Source organism: Notamacropus eugenii, chromosome 3 (assembly GCF_028372415.1).
Source record: "Notamacropus eugenii isolate mMacEug1 chromosome 3, mMacEug1.pri_v2, whole genome shotgun sequence".
NCBI classification, from domain to species: Eukaryota; Metazoa; Chordata; class Mammalia; order Diprotodontia; family Macropodidae; genus Notamacropus; species Notamacropus eugenii.
Window position 1 is genome coordinate 4,477,058 of NC_092874.1, and position 6,619 is coordinate 4,483,676.

Consider the following 6,619-nt stretch of genomic DNA (forward strand, 5'->3'; position numbering starts at 1 on the left):
TTAATCAGAGAATCACTCAATTTCACATTAGGAAGGGGTAATAGAATCCAACTAGTCCATTTCATACCTACACAAGTAATGCAATTGAGAAGTAGTCATTTACTCATTCCTTAAAGATCTCAGTGCATAGTCTTAGAGGGGGCAAGAATGGGAAGTGATACAAAAATATTAATGACACTAAATTCTTGCCTTTCTGGAGATGACAAAGTAGTAGATTCCTATATCTTTGATTTTATTAATCATTTCAATTTCTTTAATTAAATAACAGTCATTACTCCTAGAAATTTAAGGAGGATTTCCCGCCATATTTTCACAGAGTTGTAGGGACTTCAGAGGTCATCTAGTCTAACATGTATATGAAGAAAAATCTCTTCCAATGCATACATTAAAACAGTTATAAACCCTTTGTGAGTCAATAGCAACAACCAATGAACCAGATTTTATCAGATGCCTACTGTGGGCCAGCATTGTGTCGAGCTCTGGGAATATGAAGAAAAGAAAATATGGATAAGCTGAGCCAAGAGGGCAGAATACAGGTAGGGACTTGCCTGAGTTATCTTCCAAACCTCTCCAAATATCTTAAAATAATGACACGAAACAAATTCTAAAGTGGCAGAACCCACAAAAAGACAGTAAAATAATATCTCAGCCCAAGACAGCTTAGAAGGTCAGCAGGAAAGGTCTGTTCCACTAGAATGAGAGAGAAGTGTAGTCCAGTGCAGGCTGTGCTAGGGCAGACCAGGTCCCCACAAACCTGGAGCAGGCCTCAGGGCAGTTGAATCAGTGGCAGCAGTGGCAGTTTCCGGACCTCTGGATCTAGAATCCCACAGATCCCAATGACAACTTAGAAAACTGGCAGGAAAGTCTGTTGCATGAGGGTGAGAATGGAGCACAGTTCATCACAGGCCCACAGCCCCAGCCCCAGCAAACCAGGAACTAGTGATTCAGTAGCAGCAGCAGCAACTTCCCAGAGCTCTCAGCCCACTGACAGGAATGGGGTCAAACAACTGGGTCAGAAGGAGATTACAGGGGTCTCTTTGTTGGCACTGTTGTTTTGCCCAAGACTCTGAGGCTTTGTCCATACTCAGATCCCAGTCACAGTCATGGATGGCAGTCCCAGGGTAAGGAGGAGCACTAGCACACCAGAGCTTGCAGCCAAAGTGGAAAGGGGGCCCTCCTCACAGTTCCAGGGCAGAAAAGAGGACTTATAGTCACTCCCAAACAAGAGCATAGACGAGGAGAGTAGTAAATGCAGCTCTCTATCATACCGCTCTGGAAACACTGAAAACTTACAGGTCCCTAGAAGTATCTCTGAAAACAGCCGCACAAAACCCCTCACGCTTAGGACAATTCACCCTCCACCCTGAAAACAAATTTCTACTTTAACAAAGAGTTAAAAGTCAAATAATAGACTGGGGAAATGAGCAAACAATAGAAAAAAATCTGGCCATAGAAAGTTACTATGGTGACAAAGAAGATCAAAACAAAACACAAAAAAAAAAATTAAAAAGAAAACTAAAAAATCAAAACACCTGCATCCAAAGCCTCTAAAAAAATATGGAGGATCTCTCAAAGCATGGAAGAACTCAAAAAAGATTTATGAAGAGAAAGTAATAGAGGTAGAGGAAAAAGTGGGAAGAGAAATGAGAGTGATGCTTGAAAATCTTGACAAATGAGACAACAGCTTGGTAAAGGAGATTTGAAAAATACTGAAGAAAATAATAACTTAAAAAATAGACTACACCAAATGGTAAAAGAGGTACAAAAAAGTCAATGAGGAGAAGAATGTCTTAAAAAGCAGAACTGGCCAAATGAAAAAAAGAGGCTCAAAAACTCACTACAGGTGAAAAAATATTTAAAAAATAGAGTTTAACAAATAGAAAAGGAATATACAAAAGCTCACTGAAGAAAATAATTCCTTAAAAACTGGAATTGAGCAAATGGAAGCTAATGACTTTCTGAGAAATCTACAAACAATAAACTAAAATCAAAAGAATGAAAAAATAGAAGACGATATGAAACAACTCATTGGAAAAACCAGGACCTAGAAAATAGAACCAAGAGAGATAATTTAAAAATTATTGGACTGTCTGAAAACCTTGATTTAAAAAAGAACCTTGACGTCATCTTTCAATAAATTATCAAGGAAAACTGCCCTTATATTCTAGAACCAGAGAGTAAATAGAATTTAACAGAGTCCATCAATCACCTTCTGAAAGACATTCCAAAATGAAAACTACCAGGAGTATTATAGCCAGATTACCCAACTCCCAGATCAAGGAGAAGATATTGTAAGCAGACAGAAAGAAAGAATTCAAGTATTGGGGAACCACAGTCAGGATAAAGCAAAATTTAGCAACTTCTGTATTAAAGAATCAGAAGATTTGGAATACAATATTCCAGAGAGAAAGGAGCTAAAATTCCAACCAAGGATCACCTACCCGGCAAAACTGAGTATAATCAGTATAGTTCTTCAGGGGGAAAATGGACATTCAATGATATAGAAGACTTTCAAGCATTCTTCATGAAAAGACCAGAGTTGAATAGAAAATTTGACTTTCAAATATAAGATTTAAGAGAAGTATAAAAGAGTAAACAGGAAAGAGAAATCATAAAGGACTTAATAAGATTAAGCTATTTGCATTCCTATATGGGAAGATGATATTTGTAAGTGATAATTATCTCATTATTAGGGCAGCTAGAAGGAGTACATAGAGAAGGCACAGGAATAACTTGAAAATGAAGGGATGATATCTAAAAAATATTAAATTAAGGGGTGAGAGAGGAATGTCCTGGGAGAAAGGGAAAAGGAGAGGTAGAATGGGGTAAATTATCTCACTTAAAAGAGGTAAGAAAAAGCTTCTACATTGGAGGGGAAGAGAGCAGAAATGTCTCAATGAGGGAATAACATACATACTCATTGGGTATACAAATATATCTTACTTTTAAGGAAAGAGATAAGAGAATGGAGGGCAGATTGGGGGATTGGGAAATTAGAAGCAAAATACTTGAGGAGGGACAGGTTGAAAGGAGAGAGAGTAGAATAAACAGGGTGGATAGAATAGGATAGAGGCAAATACAATTGGCAATATTAACCGTGGGGGAAAAAATCTGAAGTAAGTTTCTCTGATAAAGGCCTCATTTCTCAAACATATAGAGAACTGATTAAAATTTATAAAAGTAAGAACCATCCTGCAATTGACAAATGATCAAAAGATATAAACAATTTTCAGATGAAGTAATCAAAATTATCTATAGCCAGATGAAAAAATGCTCTAACTAACTACCGATTGGAGAAATACAAATTAAAATAATTCTGAAATACTACTTCATACCTATTAGATTGTCTAATGGGACAGAAAAGGAAAACGAGACATTAATGCACTTGGTGGAGCTGTGAACTGATTCAGCCATTTTGTAGGACATATTGAGACTATGTCAAAAGGGAAATAAAACCATGCATACCTTTTGACTTGCAGTGCCACTGCTAGCTCTACATTCCAAAAGAGATAACAAACAAAAAAGAGAAAGGACCTATATATACAAAAATATTTATGGCAGCTCTTTCCTGCGGGCAAAGAATTGGAAATTGAGAGGATGCCCATCAGTTGGGTAATGACTGAACAAATTGTGGTATGTGATTATGATGAGATGTTGTTGTGCTATAAGAAATGATGAGCAGGATGATCTCAGAAAAACCTGAAAAGACTTACATGGGTTGATTCAAAGTGAAATGTACTGGATACAAAGTAATAGCAACATTGTAAGATGATCAACTATGATCCAAGACAACTCTGAAGGACTTATGATGAAAAATGCTCTCCAGCCCCAGAGAAAGAACTGATGGTGTCTGAATACAGACTGAAGTATACTTTGTTTTTACTTTATTTTTCTTGAGATTCCCCCTCCCTTTTGGTCTATCTATGTTTTCTTTCACAACATGACTATTACAGAAATGTTTTCAATTAGTACACATGTATAGCCTACATCAAATTGCTTGCCTTATCAATGGAGAAGGAGAAGAAGGAAGAAAGAGAATCTAGAACTCAAAGTTAAACAAATGTTAAAAAATTGTTTTTATATATACCCAGGGAAAACAAAGTACTAATTTTTTTAAAAGTTAAAAGAAAGAAGATATGGTGGAAAACAGTGTCTTTTGTCTTCAACGAACTCACATTCTAAGGAAGGTGTGGATATGTTGTACATATACATAATTGCATAAGATACAGACAGCAGAGAGCTGGAGGAAGGTAGTGTTGTGGGAAGGTGCTAGGAGAAAATGGAATTTGAGCTCTATTTTGATGAAGCCAGGGAAGCCAAGAGATGGAGGTGAGGAAGAGCATCTCCACCATGAGAGATAGCCAATGCGCAGCATGGATAATGTGCTGTGTTTGAGGAACAACAAATAGGCTAGTCAAGTTGAATTACAGAATTCAAGAAGGGGAATAAAATGTAAGAAGGCTTCAAAGGTAGGGACGGCTAGGGTTCCAAATGCCAAACAGAGAATTTTCTATTTGATCCTAGAAGTAATAGGGAACCACTGGAGATCATTGAATGGGAGGGAGTGACATAGTCAAACCTCTCTTTTAGGAAAATCTCTTTGGCAATGGAGGGGAGAATGATTATAATGGTAAGAGATCATTTAGGGGGCTATTTCAACAGTACAGATTAGAAGGAATGAGAGGTTTCCATCTGAGTTGTAGCTTTGTGAGTGGAGAAGAAAGAGGATATAAAAGAGGTAGAGATAGAAAGGATTTGATGGATTGTGTGGGGTGAATGTGAGTGAGGAGTTGGGGTTATGAACCTAAATGACTTGGAAGATGGTGATGCTCTTAATAGAAATACGGAACTGGGAAAGAGCGGCAGTTTGGGGGTGGAGGAAGGGATAATTAGTTCTGTTTCAAACATATTGATCATAAGATAAGTACACAGGAAGTACTTATCTTAAGTACTTAAGTAACATCTAGTTAGAAAAATCCAAATTGATAATGTTGGACTGATGGCCAGAAGAGAGTCTAGAGGTAGATGTATGTGAGTGTGTGTGTGTAAGGTTTAATACATATGCATATATTTACATGAATATGTATATGTACATACATATGCATATGTGCATATACATAATATGTAACCCATTAAAACATAACTTATTAAAATTAATTTAATTCCATGAATTTCTGAAAGCAGCCCTGACTTAGCAATGATCTTCATAGTCTCCTCCATGACAGACAGTCCTTTGGAGCCCTCACTATAACGTTTCTCCCCATTGTCACCATCTAAGTCATAATCATCCTTATCAGTGTCACTCAACTCACTGTCCTCTTCACTGACAATATTAATCACAGCAAAAGAACCATTGCTGCTTAGCATTAATTCATTAGCAATTATCCTTTTTAATGTTTCAATGCCACTATACATGCATTTTACTTTGGGGAAAGAAAAAGTCCTTTTCTGAGATATATAAAATTCATTTCCAATACAGAATGGCTTTAGAGGGTTTGGTCTCCTCAGTGAGGTCATTTTTTTAGACTCATCACATTCAGGATTCAAGCTCATCACAACTAGCTCTGTCCTTTATCATAAGACTCTTTAGTAGATCTCTCATCATTTTTAAGATTTGAAAAAAACTTCATTGCATACTGCCTTCTGGAGGTACTTTTCTTCCTTCAGGCTTGGATATGTCACTGTACCAATTGTCATGTGAGCACATTCTATAGTTTTTTGTTGTGTAGAGATTCATCAATGTTTGGTATATTTTTTTCCAAAGACTCCTATCTGAGTACAGAACCCAACCGCTTCAGCTCCAGGTGGTGGTTCCCCTCTTCCAGTAATCTCCTCTAAATAATCAGTGTTTTTCTGCATCTGAAGAAAATGTGCTCCATTCCATTGAAACTTCTGATCTGTGTGTCAGAATAGTGTCTATCCTGAAAACAAAGGATTGAATTTGGAATTTGGTGTGTGGATAATAACTATGATTGGAGATAAGAATGGAGATAAAACTTCTGCTAACAGGGCTGACTCTTCAGCTTCTAAATGTTCTATGAGTCCTATGCATGTTATCAAATCAAATCCAAGGAGGCAAAGAGCTTTTTCCACAACAGAGCCATGATATAAGGTGATAGTTTAAGATCTTTCCCTGGGCTCTAGATAGTATATAGAACCAGCATATAATATTCCATGTTAGTATGTTTGCATCAATATCCAATCCAGCAAGCACCTCAATGATTTTAGCTTTTGTAAGAGCTCACAGTTGGCATATGTGAATCACTTGGTTGTTTCCTTAGAAAATCTAAAATAAACTTATGGTGTTGTTTAGATACAGAGTGAGAGAGAGAAAAATGTGTGTGTATGTGTATATATATATATATATATATATATATATATATATATATATATATATATATATATATATATATATATATATATATACATACATCTACACATACATGCTAATATAGCCATATATATTTTAAACATTTGTATATATGTATAAGAATACTTGAGAATATATTTATATATAAATATATGAATGATGTATATAAGATATGTTAATTGAACAAACATAGCTGCTGAGGTAACCTGTTAAGGGAGCATAGAGGGAGAAGAGTAGCCCTTCAGAAAA

General features: G+C 36.3%; 1 pseudogene; it reads right to left on the bottom strand.

Moving 5' to 3' along the window:
* Nucleotides 1–451: 451 nt before the first annotated feature.
* On the bottom strand, nucleotides 452–6,314 carry LOC140531303 (small RNA 2'-O-methyltransferase-like; annotated as a pseudogene).
* Nucleotides 6,315–6,619: the final 305 nt, after the last annotated feature.